Below are 17332 nucleotides of genomic sequence, written 5' to 3' on the forward strand. Positions count from 1 at the left end.
TTCGTTATAATATTCGAATTGCATTCCGTTCGAGAATAAACACACAATATCTCACAGATGTTTCGTTTCGAAGAATTCCGAAGATTCTAAAGATAGTCTTTTGACACTCCGTCCAATCTCCACGACTAATCCAAAATTGCGTTATAACGTTTAAATCGCATTTCAAGATTAAACACAACGTATCCGAATGCGCGCTCTCCTCTTATTTTAACCGAAATCGACGATTTTATTCGGAAGAATTTCATTAATTTTCAGCTCGGCTAGAAAGATAACAGGATCAACGAATCTTTCCCCTTGCCGCGAAGATTATTAACCGGGGATCAGTTTCAATCTGCAAGAATTCGATCGATAACTCGCCCCGCAATTCTACGTTTCGCGAATACTTTCATTTCACGAACTTTTCGAATTTTTCTTCTCCAAGATACCCATCCATCGCGTTCAGATTTATAGGATACCGTATACTGTGTATAAACCCTGCGGGCTTGTTTTACGCGTTTCGACCACGGCCATCGCGGATTCTTCTTTGCTCTTCCCCGTATCGTTGGAAACAGGAGGCGAAACAAATGACGGCGGATCACGATGGCCGGGGAACGAGGAAAAGATGTGCATCATTGGTGGGAAGGATGCGCATATTCCGTTTTTAGATTTATTTCCATCCCTTTATCGAGATACGATCGTTTATATTCCCGGAAATAGAAATCCACGTACCGAGAAGTCGTTCAAACGTTTGCCTCGGCATGATCTTCTCGAGAATGATTCCCGTGCTTGATGGAAACGGTGGATCGGTGTTTCATAGGCGATGGGATAGTTTCGTGGATCGTTACGCACCGTCTTTTTGACTCGGAGGGAACGGAAAGGAAATGCGAAAATGTACGAAACAGACGTGGATGTTTGCGCAACTTGGTCCTCTTGTTCTTCCCGTTGTCGTTTCAGACTTTATTCGTTGTCTCCCGCTTACGGTTAACGGAAGGAAAAATCTAAAGGAACAGCTTGTATCGAATTTGTACAGTTTATATCGCGGAAATGATAGGTTTAAAGGAACGACGAGTAGAAATATGTAACGATAAATCTGAAAGATACGTATTTTATAACATAAAGTCGTATCGATAAATTGAATACAAATCTGAAAAGATTCGAGCAACACCATTTTAACTAATAATTCCAATCCAATTCGACTATCTGAGAATTCCACTCTCATTCTCTCTCTCCCAAAAAAACGAACAGCGAAAAAACGCTCTCAAAAAAGGAAGTGGAAAAGGTCAGGCACCTTATAGAGTGGCAGGTAACGGATGCACGTCCACGATCCTTGGTCTCTTCGAGATCGGGAGAGAGTCAACTCCCGTTCGTTTCTCGCAGCCTGGGCCACGTTTTCGAAGCGGAGGGGAGAAGGAAGGAGGAGGGAGAGGGGTGTATACAAACCTCACGGCTCACGAGGCGAGAAGACTCCCGCGGGGGGTTGCATTATCATCCGGCGGCGTTAGATAGCTTGTTCTGAGGCGAATCCTCGTACCTGGCATTCACACGTGTACACGTGTAGCAGGGGGTGCATTACGCGCGATTTCTATGGGAATAACAGGGGATGCCCGGTTTTGCATCCGAAAGATAACCCTACGTGTCCTTTTGCACATATTATATTTCCTCGCCCTCTGCATACCTTTTCCCTTCTATCCATTCTCTTTCTCTTCTCGTAAAACGGATCGTTTTACCTGTGAAGGAACCTTGGATCTTCCGTTGGATTAAATCCAATCAGATTTGGATGCCATCTGGGATGATAAGGGGTGGATGACGATTCTGGTTGCGTGTTCGAACCACTCATGCTGGATTATGAGGAGGTAGAGGTGACTTAGCATTGGAATTCTCTTTTCCTTTTTTTATAGAACAGACTTTGAGACTTTTCAGTAGAGAAATTTTGGGACGCGTAATATTACGCGAGCTTTTCCACGCCATTTTGTCGAAAAGTTTGCCGCTCGAAAGACGCTCAACTGACAGTCGTTACAGTTGCGAGATGGCCTGTCAGCGAGCTATGCAACGTGGATGTATATTCTGTGTTCCATTTACCTTTTACTCTCGAGCTCGTCGAACTTCGAAACGCGCAATTATCCCTGGGATTATTGTACGAAATCGTCAGGGTACTCTCTCTCTCTCTCTCTCGCGCTCAAAAGTCGTTCGTTCGAAGATATCTCGCAAGGAAATCTGAATTTTAATATTATACCGTTGAAAAGGGTTTCGAGGGTTCCGCGATTATAATATTTCGTAAAGGCGAGGTTTGAATATGCGAAAGTTTCAAAGTTTCGAACAAAGATACAAGAAGTATCTCGGTTGTTTTCTCGAACGGACAGAAGAAAGGAATTAATTTTTAAAGGGTATTGAAAATCGATATGACCGAGGGGAACTCCTTGCTCGAAACTTCCGTGGAGCAGGCCATTTCTACGTTTCTTTCTTCTCGAAAAAAGAGGAAGGGCGGAGAGGAAGGGACACGAAGTTAAAGGTTGGTTTGTCGCTCGGTTATCCACCGGGTCGTCAAACGAAAGTAGAAAGTAGAGAGTAATTAGAGGTCCGGCCAAGTTTCCAGGAGCAATTCGATCTCTAACGCAGCTTTTGCTCTCCGAACGTTTGGCTTTTTCTTCCCACCCATCGAGACGTGCGGTTATTTTACGATCGAAAATCTCTGAAAAGAAAAACATCCAAATTTGATGTTCCAACGCGTGAGATTAATGCCAGAAAGGATGTTTAACGCGTTAAACGGGCCTATTAGTCTCCCAACTCTCCAACATTCCCCAATATCCCAGACTGCTGCGAGCCTGAGAACTTCAATATCTCAAGTTTCATTCCCTTTCATCCCCACAATTCAGAGACGAAGACGAGAGTCCAATTTCGCTTCGATTAAGTTTCATGGCCTTGTTGGTCCCACGAGTTACACCCCCTCGTATCCCTTAAAAAGACTGGGCGCCAAGACCGGTGAGAAATTCGCGGTTATAAATAAATTGCGCGAAGAAGGGAGTGCAAACGCGGTTACGATTTTTCTCTCCTCCCGGAGAGGAGATCCGGTTAAGCTCCCTAAGGTCGAGAGATCACGCGTGAAACGGACGTTTCGTGAGCAACGAGTGTTGATTGCTTACAGGATGCTCCCCCATAAACTCGAGACAAACGGCGTTCAAGAGTTTATCGTTTCGAGGGGTCGCGTAATGATGAAGGGCCGAGGATTCCTTATTACCCGAAATTCGTATCCGACCTGCCACGTAAACGGCCAATGTTCTCGCCATCTATCGCCGCAACCGAGAGCGCAACCGCCATTAACATTTTTACGAGATCACGTAACTCACTCTGGCCGAGCTGGCACAGCTCGTGACGAGTCGGCCAGAGTTTAATGGAGGGGATAAATGTAATCGATGGTGTACAGTGTTTGCCTTCCCCTTTCGTGCGATTTCTTTCGTTTCGAGATAATCGGGGGTAAAATTTAACCCGGGTATATCGATGAGTAAGCGTGGATAGATAAATAGAGTTTTTTCTTTGCCTTTTTTAATTTGAAAATATCGACGATATTGTTCCCTCCGTGATCGATGGTACTCGATTTTTGATCTCTCTCTATTTGGAACGAATACGCTCTCCATTTCTTTTTCTTTTCAATAGGCGATGGAGCGTTCTTTTCTTCTTCGTTTGAAATAATACATATTTGCCTTGCGATTTCATTCCGTGACGAATATATGAATATTTCGACAATTTTTTAAAAATTCTAATCCGATAACTCGTATCCTTGATACGTAGGCGTGTCAAGTAACTAAGGAGGACAAACTTGATAAATAAATAAGAGATTAAACAAAAGAATCGATCTCTTTGCGATGTTTACAAAATACACAAATGAACCGAATTCATATATATATATATACACGAATAATATTGTAGTTAAGGCTAAAGACTATTATTGCTATCCCAGCTCTCAAAGGAATATTCAAATCAGCGTATTCGAGACGGATGATCCGATGGATCAATCGTGGTCTTTGACGATCCCTCCTTGCTCCATTTTGTCCCTCCCTCCCTCCTCGTGGCCACATTGTGTTTTATGCCGTGTTTGTGTTGAGATGCGCGTAATCGTGACAGCGGCATAATAATCGTATATCGCGCTAATAGAGACAGCTGCGTGCATAGGACATGTTCGAACAGGGTTGCCGGTGGAACAAAGATGGAGATCGGGCCGAGTTTCGCTGTTTGGTTTCAAAATTTTCCGGTCTGCGATCATGGTCTGCGCGTCGACACGCTAATTATCTCTCGTTATCGTCTAAAATTTCCTCGACACTCGTTATAAACTGAAACACATCGCCGGCTTAATTGCGAATAAAAAAAAAATAAATAAATAAAAATATAAAAAAAAGGTGGCATGCGCGACGAATCTCGCGTTCCAATTGTTCGCGAAGCGACGGAATTTAATAAAAAAAAAGAAAGGAAGAAAGAGAGAAAGAAAAGGCAAGACCGCAATGGCGCGAAAGTTGTTTATCGAATAAAACAACAGAAAGGTTCAAAAATGTTGAATTAATCGTTTTATTAATTTTAAAAATCTTAAATTCTTCCTTGTTGAAGTAGATTATTTCCTTTTTATCTTCGATTGGTCAACGGAATGATAGAAAAACACAGAAAAGAAGTATCTCTCTTTCTCCCTGTCGCTTGTTTTCGAAACAAAATCGTAAATTGTTTTAAAAATATAGCCAATTTCGAGAGCCACCTTTTGCTCGATACCGCGTATATATAAATATAAGATGGACAAATTTCATTCGTTTTCATGGCACGCCCACAACTTTATTATTTCACGAGTTCGTGCAAAACCGCACGGCAATCGTCCCCTATTCCCTTCCGCGAGATCAAACGATCCACTTTGCGTAGATTCGGGAAAATCATACCGACTCGAGACTCGGTCGGCCAGGAACGAGCAACGAGCCAACATGCTCCAAGTGAAAGTTTCTTCGGAATCTCTCTCGAGGACGAAGAAGACGAGGATACAGTTTGTACACGCCGCGTTCCCAAGGGTTTGTCCCCCTCCATCTTCCTCCTCCTGCGATATCCCTCCTCGAATTCCGTATTCCTCTTTCGTCCTCGCGACACGCGGACGGACGAGTAGACGGGACACCGCGTCGACACCGTGTATCTCGGTTGTCGCCATCGATGGGGGGATTCAGGTTGTGCACCGTGTCACCGTGGATTCAACGGGAGGAGTGGATAAAGTTCGGTGATACGCCGTTGCGCAGGGTTCGTAACCGCATGATTCCAAAGCAAATTTTCCCTCTCTTCCGACGCCTGACGTGTTTTGACCCGATATCCTCGTAAAGAGCTTTCCGTATTCCCCTTTTTCTTGCCAATTTTTCCTCGCTGGGATCGAACGGACCGTGTTTTCAACCATGCTTTAAAGAAAAATTCGTAACTTTTTTTTTTTTTTGATCATTTCACTATAGTCTCTCAGAAAGGGGTTTATTGATTTATCGAAATGAAATCGATCAAAGGGAGGGATCAAAGAGGATAACGTACCTGTTTGTGAAAGAAAAAGAAAGAAAGTGTGGATTCCAGAAATACCTCCTTTCTTCAACGCGCAAGTGAAAAACTCTCCTCGCTCCACCGACTGTAATCTTGAAAATTATCAAGCGACGATCTCTATATTTCGTTAACCTTTCCCAAAATATCTCAACTCTACACATCTCGATATGTACATTTCATTTTAGAATCGACAGGGAAGAAGAACAAGAAGAAAAACAATACACAGTTGAGATACGCGCAATGACAATTGTCCAACAACCGACAATTTTTCGATAAATTTTTAAACAGAACGCAGTTCGAAGAACACCAACGATCGGCCGCAACCTTATGGTTGTTTAATAATGCAGGCGTTCACGTATACACCGTTCAAAGCGAGATTTCAATTTTTCTTGCGTTCCTGTCGCCGCCCGGAAATTAGAGGCGCCCCATTGTGTGCCTTTGTCCCGTTCGACTCGCGTGACTTCCTTTTTTCCTCCTCCCCTCGTTGCTCCAGGAGTCGGCCAGTGGTTGTTACGCGCACCCTTGTTCCACGTCAACCTCGTTCGTTACGCGTTTCTCCCTCCTTGTGCACGCCGTGCCGCAGTTGAAAACTCCGTGCAGAGTGTAGAGGAGGAGGGGGCGAGGGCTTGATTAATCGCCGGCACGAGGCGTCCTCCGTCTTTTTGCGGGTGTAAAAATTTGTCGTGCATTCGGCGCGAAGGGGAAAAAATGGCGGTAAATCTCGCTCGATGGCGACTGAAAGCGGGTTGAGGGGAGGAAGGGCGGGGCTATGACGTTAAGCTAAACCTCCCTCGTTGTTTTTCCTTTCGATTTGGATTTTGGTGATTTCAGATGAAATCTCGAAGATCCCCTCCAAGATCGACTCGAGAGTCTTGTATATCTGATTGTTTTCTCAATCGATCGATCTCCATTTCATTCGATCCATGAAAATTTTTTACGACGGAATTATAAATTGATCGATACTCGAGGTTTTTGAAGAACCGAACGATCGATGCGATCGATCAGTGTTGCGTGCCGCGTTTAATGATTTATGATCGGGTAAAATGAATCGATAAAAAAAGTGGTAATGCTTCGATCTTCGTATATTCAGGTTAGATATTGTAGCTTATATATTATAATTCATTATGATTTATGAAGAAGAATTTGTTGTGCATTCGAAAAGAGAATATTGTCGATCTTGCTATCGAACGAAAGTGGAAGGAGACCTCGTTAATCACTCGCGTTTGAAATAATTTTTAACACTTTTAGCACTTCGTAACATCCAAGTTTTCTGCGTTTTTAATTAAATAATATCGGGGGAAAAATGTTTGGCGCGGATAGCTTTTTAATTGATATTATTAGTGGAATTATAAATATAATACATTGAAAATTACACTTAATGATATAATTTTAATTGGATAAAACGAGGATTATTATAATTTAAATCGAATATACGAATATTATTATAATTTACCACGTTTCGGAAATAATTTTAATTCACACCTAATAAATTTTAAGCAAATTCATCGTTTCCTTAGACTCTTATTCCTCGTACTTTGAAACTTTAAAGATCAAAAACAAAACAAATTAATTGATCTCAAATTCTTTCCGATAAACACGTCCGATTCAAATATAATTTTCCAAAGGAAAAGTCGAGAAAAGGAAAAAAATAATGCAGGGATATTAATAGCTCGAATAAAAATATCCCAATATTCCCCCGATATTACTATCAAAGAGACGTTAACGGTAACGAGGAGAGGACACTAATACAGATGAGAACGAAAAAACGCAGCCTGGTTGGAGGCTGGTAATCCAGATTACAGAACGTTTTCCGTGCTTTTTGCGTTCCCCTGTCGGCCTTTCAATTACCGGAATCTACGTTTTATTTTTCCTGTGGCGGAGCCCGCGCGCCGGTAATTAGGTGGCGTGTATAAATTCGTTAACTCTTTTAAAAGGTTAATGGCCCATTGCCAAACAACTGCCATCCCGCTTTCTTTCCCCACCGAATTATTTAAAGGAATCAGGATTGAATTCCGGCGAAGGACGAGCAGCAACGGTTACCAATGGACCTCCACCGATGCTTCCATATTTTCATGAAACTGTTCCGCCGGAGAACCCGGGCGAACGAAGTCTTAATTAGGCAACCATTCTCCCCTCTCCCTTCCCAAATTTACGACCTCGATTCCTCTCGAATCACAACTGTCCTCTTTTATGTTTTCGTTCTTTCGTTATTATCTCTAAATCGATTTTTCACTCTACGAATCCTTTCGAAGAAACGCGAACGTTTCTTGCGAAATTTTCTTGCGAACGTTTACTGGAGACTTCGATTTTTTCAACGCCACGTTGGGGCAAACTGTGAAAAGTTAATTAAATAACCCTAGAATTCAGAGTTATCCCGTTATCCCTCCCTTGTGCTTCTTTACATGGATCCTCTTGGTGGAAACAGAAACGCGAAAAGAAACGAAATCGACGTAGCTTCTCTAAAGAAAAAAAAAAGAAAAAGAAGAAAAGAAAAGAATGGAATCATCCTACGATCTCGTCAATCGAGACGAAAATACGGGAGATCGTCGGTTTGGAATAATTTCGCACGATTTTATCCCAATTTTCAACGTGGCTCGATAACTCGATAATCGCAGCGGTTACAAAGGAGGGTCAATTTCTCTCGCGATTACAACAGCGTGTGCGATTTACGGGGCGGGTGCAAATGTTTCGACGATATTTCAATAAGCGAACACCCGATACGCGTTATTACGAGGCCGGTCTGAAATGACCTTCGAACATTGTTGACACGAATATGGATATACATACATATACATATATATATACATATTTATATACACGCACACACGTACGTACGATGTTTGCAAGAAAGATGTATGCCGATGCTAATGCATATCGGATACCGGGGTCCAGCTGAACTCTGTTGAACGTGCCCGTCATGCGCGTTTCCATGTTTGGATATTGTTTAGAAGTCCGTTCTAACGTGAAATATATTCACCGCGGGCCCGGGGAACGGTTGCGCTCCGCGCCAGCCATTAAAGCTTTACAGGAGATGTATTCGGTAATGAATTGCTCAATTGAAACGGTTACATACTTGATCCTTTATTAAATATGGAGTATCCAATGCCTGCTATTGTTTCCGGATCGGATGATGTATCCCGCGTAATTTAGTTACGTTATTTGCTAATATAACGGGGGAGGGGAGGTATTAAATCGTTCCAACGTTATCTCTCTTCGCGCGCGCGAAAAAAAAATAAAATGAAATGAAATAACAAAGAATGAAAATGGGATGATGATATATATATATATATATCCATCGAGTATACATACGTATATCGATAATATTTAATCAAGAGCTCGTTAACGAAACGTATCATCCATCAAACGAACGAACCTCATAAACGAGCTCCCTGAACCGAATAAATTTTTCAACCAATATCCCAATATCTTGTTTTTGTATCATTCGATCCACGATCTCAGCACTTTTGTTAGGACGAAAAAGAAAAAAAGAGGCACCAAAAGCCTCTGTAAACCTGTTTAAATCTTTTTTGAGGGAACGATCGAGAGAGAGAAAAAGAGAGATCGATATTATGAGGAGAAACGATCAGTTGAATCGGTTGATATCGGAGGCTGTCGCATTGTTGATCGTGGCCAGCTTCTTTTTTTTCCTTTTCCTTTTCTTTTTTCCACCCCACTCTTCCTGCCGTTTCCAAGGGGAGGGGGTCGGATCGGAGGAGATGGTAGCTCAAAGCGGAACAGCTCATCGCGTTTTCCCTTTGCGATGGCGGCCGGGTAAAAGAGCACTTTTCTATTAGCGAGGCACGCGCGCTCACCTACCTATCCTATCCGACCAGAAGGCTCAGGTATTTATTTAATAAAACGCGACTAGAGAAAGGTGGAGGAAAGGGGTTGATTTCGAGAGAGAAAGAGAGAGATTGCAGATTGCGATGCCGGACAAGCCATGCAACCAACACCAAAGAAATTCCCTCTACCTCGTAACTCGCCTGTCTAACCTCGCTTTTCTACCTTCTTTCGCTCTCTCCCTCTCCCGGTTTTAACTTCCTGCCCGGATACTTTATGGCAAAAGTTTGGTGGAACGCGCTCCTTTAAAATGGACACAGTTTTTATGCAAAAAAAAGAAAAAAAGAGAAAAGAAAAGAAAGAAAATGGAAAAAAAATCGCCGACATTCAGCGAGCACGCTCGTTTCCGCGCGATCAAACACCGGAGAACCATCGTTTATCCCTTTAAAGCTAACGCGTCGTGAAATCCTTTGAAGCGATTCTTTTTTTCCTCTCTCTTTCTCTCTCTCTCCTCTCTTCTTTTCCTCCACCTTTCCTCCTCCCTTGGCCCCGTGTTGTTTATTGGGAGATCGATGGGACACGGAATTTATACGTTAGCGGAGACCGTGAAACGTTGATCGTATCGGAAGAATCCATTCGATGGAGCTCCATAAATGAAATATCGGAAATCGTTGCCTAAAAAGAAAAAAAAAGAGAGAAAGAAAAATCACGTTTTACATAGTCGTCAAATATTTTTCGCCACTTTACCAGTTCCTCCTCTTCCTTCTTCCCTTCCCAATAACCTTCTTTATCGAATCGTGAAAAGAAGAGAGAGAGAGAGAGAAAATTCCAACACGAAAGAATCGAACTTCTAAACTCCCATAAATATCGTTCGATCGCCATCATCCGACCGATCGAACGAACACGCTCGATCGCGATTGGCCAATCCGAGCCGACCAATGAAAGATAAGTACGAAGAAGAGAAAGTTAACCGAGAAGATCGTGTAACAGGGGGAGGGAAGAAAAAGAAAGAAAGAAAGGAAAAAAAAAAAAAGGGAATCCGCTCCCTGTGAACCGGAGCACAGCTTCGACGTCCCCGCTTTTATCCGCGGCGAACAACGACTTGGCTCCACTTTCAGCGGAGCCAAGTTCGCATTCCCCTGTCCATGAAAAGGCGTCGCGAGTCCGTCGAGGGGGATCGGACGTCGCTGGAATTTGTCCGTTTCATTTACCACCAGATATTTTCGGCCATGGAGCCTCGGTGGAGGTAGGAGGCGAAAGGGGAAAGAAGGAAACAGGCCTGGACGAAAAGTTATATTGCATTTATTGCGAGATGAAGTTCCTTCGAGGCGACTATTCTCGGTGTGTTCTCTGGCAACCGAGCGGCAACCCTCCATCACGGAGTTTCGTAGCTACCAAAACGTTTCTGGCGTCGTCGATACGAGACAAGAGAGCCACTCTTCTCTTTCGCTCCATCTTTTTTTTCTCCGTGGAACATGTTCGTCCATTTGTCTCTTTCTCTCTCTCTCCCCTTCTCTCTCTCTTTAGCTCTTTCCCCCTCGTCCACGGATACCGTATGGCCATTGTCGAGATTTTCATTGTGCACGGCAGAGGCGAAGAAGGGGATCGACTGACTGTCCGAGCAGGCAGTAGTTTTCTAACGAATTGGTCGGCCGGAAACTGTCCTTCGCCCGGAGCAACCTGCTGGGACCCCGGCTAAATAGGAGGCTTCCTGCGGGATCCGGACGTACTCCGTTATTCCCTTTCTCTCCCTTTCTCTACTCTTCCACTACTCCCTCTTTCCCCCTTTCCCTTTAGTTTTCTCTTTCTTTCTTTTCTCTTTTTTACTTTTTCCTTTTTTTTCCACCGGCTCGCTGGTTAACTTTTTTCCACCACCACCGGGTCGCCTCGATGGCCGAGCGAGAGGACTTCTCTCCTCTCCTTTCCGTGAGATCGCCAGAGATCGCGGCCATTTTTTGGATTATCCGAGAGGAAAATAAACGAGCAATTTGCGTTAATTAACGCGATCTCTCGTTATTATACGATATCCATGATGCGTTGAACGAAATTCGTAAGATTCAATTGGTAACAACAAGACTATTTTTTCCGAGAATTTTTCTATAGTTTTATTAGCGTGATAAACGTCCATGCCTTAGGGATTTATCTTTCTTTCTGCGGTCGATAATCGCAGACCCGTTGTAAATTGGATCAAAGGAAGCCAAGCTCTCTATCTCGCAACAAGCGCACTTGATAGCGTTCGTAACTGTTGTATCGTGTCCTTCGATTGATTTTCCAAAAAAAAACGAACCAAGCAAATATCAGCAAAGAAAATATTCGAAACATTTTAAGACATCATTAAGTCGAAACGGCCAATGTTCAATCGAACATAATCCCTTAACAAGTCGATCCCCAATCCATCTCCGCAGTAAAATAAAACCAGCCAAAGGAAGCGTCAACGCAATTTCTCCCCGCGATACATTAACCTCTTCGCCAACTTCCCCTCCTTACTTTTAAATCACCTTACCCCACGATGTGCACGTCCACATCTCCAAAAGCGCGCGAACTTCAACGACCTCGTCCCTCATCCGCGCCTCCCGTGCCCGATAACAGATTTAATGGGTTCGATTTCGCCGATCTCCTGGTCGCGCTGGGGGACGTTTAAGCCCGTGGACGGCGACACTCGTCGCTTTAGAAAGTTTCGAAAGACGGAGGAAGGAATATTAGTTGGCGGGGATCGAAGCAGCCACGAAAATTGAAACGTCGTACATAGCGGCTCCTCGAAGCTTTTGCAGCGAACATCCGTTAGAGAGATCCCTCGAGGTGAAAGGAGGCACGGCTTTGTATCCTCTCCGATGCACACTCCTTCGTGAGCACGTGTACACGAGCTATACAAAGGTGAGAGAGAGAGAGAGAGAGGGAGGGAAGGAGGGAGGCAGTTTTCTTTTCTGCGTTGAGGAAGGCGAATGGGCTGGGGTGGAGGATGGAGTGAGAGTAGTTTTAGCCCTATCACGAACCGCCACTCTTCTCCGTGTCACACCGCACCTCCCTCGCGGGTATCGCCAGAATTCTTAGTCGAATCAGCGATAAAAAGAAGAATTTTTGATAATAATTGTGCAGGATATTTAGTTATTCTTATTATTGTGAAGAACTTAGGGAAAGTGGAATATTTGACTCCCATTCAGAGTGTATTTTGTCCATGAGAATCGAATAAAATTTGATAAGTCGAATCAGTGATAAAACGAGAATTTTTGATAATAATTGTGCAGGATATTTAGGCGGAATATGTAGTTATTCTTATTATTGTGAAGAACTTAGGGAAAGTGGAATATTTGACTCCCATTCAGAGTGTATTTTATCCATGAGAATCGAATAGAATTTGATAAGTCGAATCAGTGATAAAAGGAGAATTTTTGATGATAATTGTGGAAGAATTTAGGAAAAGTGAATATTTAATTCCCATTGAAATTGTCGTGTGAATTTATCCACGAGAGAATCGGAGGAATCGAGTGGAATTTATAGAATATCGAACAATGGAAGTTGATTTCGTACAACGATCGATTAATATTCTTTTTCAACGAGGGAAAATTTAAGGAAAGGATGGCTGAAGAATAATTTAAGAAAAAAAATATTCCTGCTGTAAAATATTTGTTTGGTAAATAAAGGAACGAAACGGTGCAAGTTGATCCATCGATATTATCGTACGATACTCAGTTGACATGGATAAATCAGCATTAGTCCGTATAATTGTATATGAGTTTAGATGCGCAGATGTCCTGACATCGAGCAGCTGCGTTCAACCGTTCTGATTAGTTGGATTACCCGCCAAGATCGGGGATGCTGACAATGGATTTACACCAAGAGAACAATTACTTTCTATCATATATATATATATATGAGATTCTTAATGGAAGGAAATCAGAAATTCGAAGAAGAATTCTATTTATATTGCCTAAATCTTCGAACTTTCCAAGTCACGAGTATCGTTGACTTCGTCGTTAAAGTACATCGAGCACAATAACAATTTTTAATTCATCACAAGCAACAACGTTTCAAAATCCAAAGAACGAAAATCCAACGACAATCTCTCAACGAATATTAAAATCCGTATATCGGGGATAAATACCAGTTTATCCACGCGCACAAAGCTTTACGATCGTTCGAGTAACAAAGTTCCAGCACGATAATGGGCGTGATATACCATCAGTCGTCCCAGGACACGCGTCCACGAGATATCCACACCTCGAGCTTCCTCGAGATATTGTCTCGACGAGAGATAATGGAATCGGCGCGTGCCAGAGAGAGAGAGAACGAACGCGGGTTAAACAGAGGAAAGGATGAAAGAAAGAAGGAGGAAAGTATGGAAGTTCGTCGTGTATGGGGAACTTTGAAACCAAAGTCGAGATTCATCTCGGCCGATTATAATATTCCACGTTGTTTCCTCTCTTTGTCTCTCCTCTTTTCGCATTTCTCTCGAATCTATTATTTAGCCGATATTATTTTTTTATTACAAGATCGTAGCTCCTCCTCCTCCTCCTCCTTCTTTTCCTTAAAACTTATTGCTTCCTCGACTTCAACGCACGGTTCCCTTCGCGGCATCTTGCGATATTGGCCCTTAAAAGACATGTCGCTCCACTCTTTTTTAATTTGTTTGGAAAAACTTCAAAGGGGCTTAAAGAACCGCGCGCCTTATGAATTCCGACGAGACGAGATCACCAGATTTCAATTTACTCGAGTGTGTATTGTTATCAGAGTCTACGATTTCCAACGTGTTCTTCATGCACGTGTGTGTAATTATGCGTTTTGTAATCCCATATGTTTTTTGAAGACGTGTACAATACAGGAATATCTATGAAGTTAAAGTAACAACGTCGTGTAATTCGAGGTTAATTGGTAGGATTAACTTGCAATCGTTATCCTCGCGAAGAGAAGATGAGAACGCGTTCACTTTTGGTCAAGTCGAGAGATTAATTTTTACAACAATCGATGTTTCGACGAAGCTTTCGCGTTATTTCACGGTAAGAAGGATCGGTCGATATCAAAGGGCGAGTGTAAAAATACCTAATCGAATTTGATATAATCCGGGACATTGATGATTAATATCAGGTACGATAATGTTGCATTGATGGATATCGGGCCGAATAATTAACGAGAATCTAATGTTAATGGAATTGTAATTATAGAATATAATAGTCGAATAAGAATACTTTTAATTCTGGATTCGAATTAATTGGATATTTGGATACTGCATGGGAATCGATTGAGCGAATTTCTACACGTTGAATCGAGGTTAAAGTGGTGCAAAATTATGGGAGAAAATTATGGCAGGATTTTCGTTAATTCTCTGCCAAGAGAGGAGAATAACGCGCATCGCGGTTCATTGAGAAACCTCGTTCCGTCTCTCCCTCGTTAATTTCCACCAATTACTTTTACATTTTACCGTTATACATCCGCCAGTCCGAGGACGACGTATGCACAGAGTGGCGCAAGAAAATTACGGAAGAAGTCGCAATGAAAAACGCGAAGGTATCCCGACAATTCTTGGCGGTCGTTTCGTCGTCGTATCTCCGTCCGGTGTTGGCGGCCAGTTCGGTTGAATAATGTATCGCGTTAAAGAATCTCACCGGAAACGTTCAACATTTGTCTTCCAAACAGACGTCTCGACCCGTTTATGAAACTTGAATTGGAATAAAATATTCACACGCGTATCGACGAAACTCGATATTTAAAACTAACTCTCTCTCTCTCTCCTTTTCTTCTTCGTCCTTCCCTTTCCACACTTGTATCCACCCTCGACTCGATCATTAGATGATTAGACCGTGTATATAAGTTTCTCAATTTCAATTTCTAGCATAAAGAAAAAATCGTCATTCTCCAAGGTATTATTCTTGAAAATATAACATAGAATATACGAAAGGAAAGACTGCCTTTTATTATTATTAATCACGTATTATCTCCAATATCCACGAATAAGAGGTGATCCATGGACGGTAAAACTCGGGGCCAAATTTCCCCGCTGATAATTAAATTCTATCCGGCAAATTTGCCGCGGAATAATTGGCATTCTGGCCGATCGGTCGTGTTCACGGTGGAGGGGGATTCGGTTGCAAAAAGCCGGGCGCTGATAAGGCGATCCCGGAGCGGCTTGTTACCACGGGAGCCCGTATAATCCGGACGGCTGAGAGACTCGATTAAGGGAAATCGAGCAAACTCGACGTCACGTAGACGTAGAATCTGGCCGCTCCTCCAAGGAGGAAGCCCTCCCCTCTGCAGTCCATTCCAGCAGCGAGACGCACACCGTCGCGAGAGAATCGAGGTCCACGTCCAGTTACGAGCGGCCGCCAATCCCTTATCTCTCCACGTAGATACGTGCCTCGTCGGATTAACGCGTTACGGAAGTTCCGTGCGAGTGCAAGGAGCGAGCGACCTCGAAAGCCGAGGATTCGGCCGTCGTTGCTCGCACTTCCGACGCGTGTCCTTCGAATCCCGAAATTCCGCGCGAGTCGCGCGCGACCGCTTTACGACGCGTCGTAATTCAAGCCACGCCAACAATCGTCCCCGCTCGTCACTCGGCTCGAGTCGAGTGGATCGCGCGCTTTAGGGGTTCGAGGGCTCTGGTATTCGTGACCAGGGCGATGCTCCTCGCTCTAAACTTTTATTACGTGCGAATTTTTGGTACGTTTCCAAGGAAATCGATCCTCTCTGTTCAGTTTTTATGTATGCAATAAGCTTGTATAGATATACGTGCGAATTGCTGCTTCGATTCCGTCTTGTCTATCCTTTTTGAACCGTCAGTGAGCGAGCTCAGGGTAGTAGAGCGGAGGATCCACGTCTATATATAAGTAATTTATTTCTATTTCCTTTATTAAATTGTATTCTTTGTTACTTTATTCAAATTATGTTTCCATAAGTAGATGGATATTGCTCGTAATTTAAATATCTGCGTAGAAATTTTAAACATTCCTGGAACGAGTTGGGGAATTATGAGCTTGTTAATAAATGAAGCTCAATCGATACCTGGTATTTATTTTACACTCCCCGAAGACAAAGGACTTTATACTTCAAAGGCTTTCCACGTTAATACGTTAACATTTAGTGTATAGAACGTAGTCAAGAAGTCCCTTAATTTTACCCTCTCAAAAAATCTTTTCACCACTTTCATGAACATTCCAATTCGACAAACTCTCTTACTCGTCGGTTTGCTTCGATCGATGCCTCTATTTTGTCTTCCACAACGTGGCGCGTCTTTAATATCGTTAATAACTGACCCGTTAACCCTTGACGTTTAACGAAAAAGTAAAATATGTCGAAAATGCTCCTTCTTGTCCCAACTGAAATACTCTCAAAATACATAATAACGTAACTCTAAAGTTGTCAAAGCAGATTTACTTTCCCAACGAAGATGTAGATCCGTGCTCCACGTCCATCCTCCTCGGAACGGGGACTTTTTGTCAGAAACGGGGGGACAAAGTTGGCAAGGTGATCCGTGAATTAAGATAACCCGGTTCGGAGTTCGGTAAGGGGTGACGAGTCGAGTTAAGCGGTCGTCCCCAAACTAATCTCCCGTTTCATGGTCCAATGTATGAAGACGGGAATGGACGACTCCCCCTTACCACCCCTACCGATGCTTGCGGCGGAGAGATAATGACCCCTGGGGTACGACGACTGGGGGGTCCGCCGAGTTTAGAAGCCGAATAGTTTTCCTCAAAGTCACGGCGAATTCCCCGGCTATCGTGCATTTTGCAAAGGAGAGATCGTTCCAGCCCAGAACGGGAAATGCTCCTTAATCTTTAACAAAGAAAGTTCTCCCTCTTCCCTCCTGCGAGGGAACAGACGCGCCCTCCCTCCTCCATTCCAGGGGGGAGCAAGTTTCGAGGAGGTAAAGCACTGGAACTGGTTGACATCACCGGCGGTGATGTTTCTCTCTTTTCTCTCTTTTCTCCGTTTCTCTCTTTGTAATGGAGAGAAGTGGGACGTTTTTCATAATTAGCGGTCTCTGGTTAAGGAGACTCCTCGGGGCAAAGTTAACATCGAGGAGGGAAGAAAAAAGTCTGGG

At 43.2% G+C, this 17332-nt stretch overlaps 2 protein-coding genes across 6 annotated transcripts in view; one reads left to right on the top strand and one right to left on the bottom strand.

The window, feature by feature from the left end:
* Positions 1-17332, top strand: part of LOC107996812 (zeta-sarcoglycan) — a 209665-nt gene that overhangs the window by 151173 nt on the left and 41160 nt on the right. The window lies entirely within an intron of this gene.
* LOC107996813 (uncharacterized) overlaps positions 1-17332 on the bottom strand; it is an 89152-nt gene that overhangs the window by 56584 nt on the left and 15236 nt on the right. The window lies entirely within an intron of this gene.

Source organism: Apis cerana, linkage group LG2 (assembly GCF_029169275.1).
Source record: "Apis cerana isolate GH-2021 linkage group LG2, AcerK_1.0, whole genome shotgun sequence".
NCBI lineage: Eukaryota > Metazoa > Arthropoda > Insecta > Hymenoptera > Apidae > Apis > Apis cerana.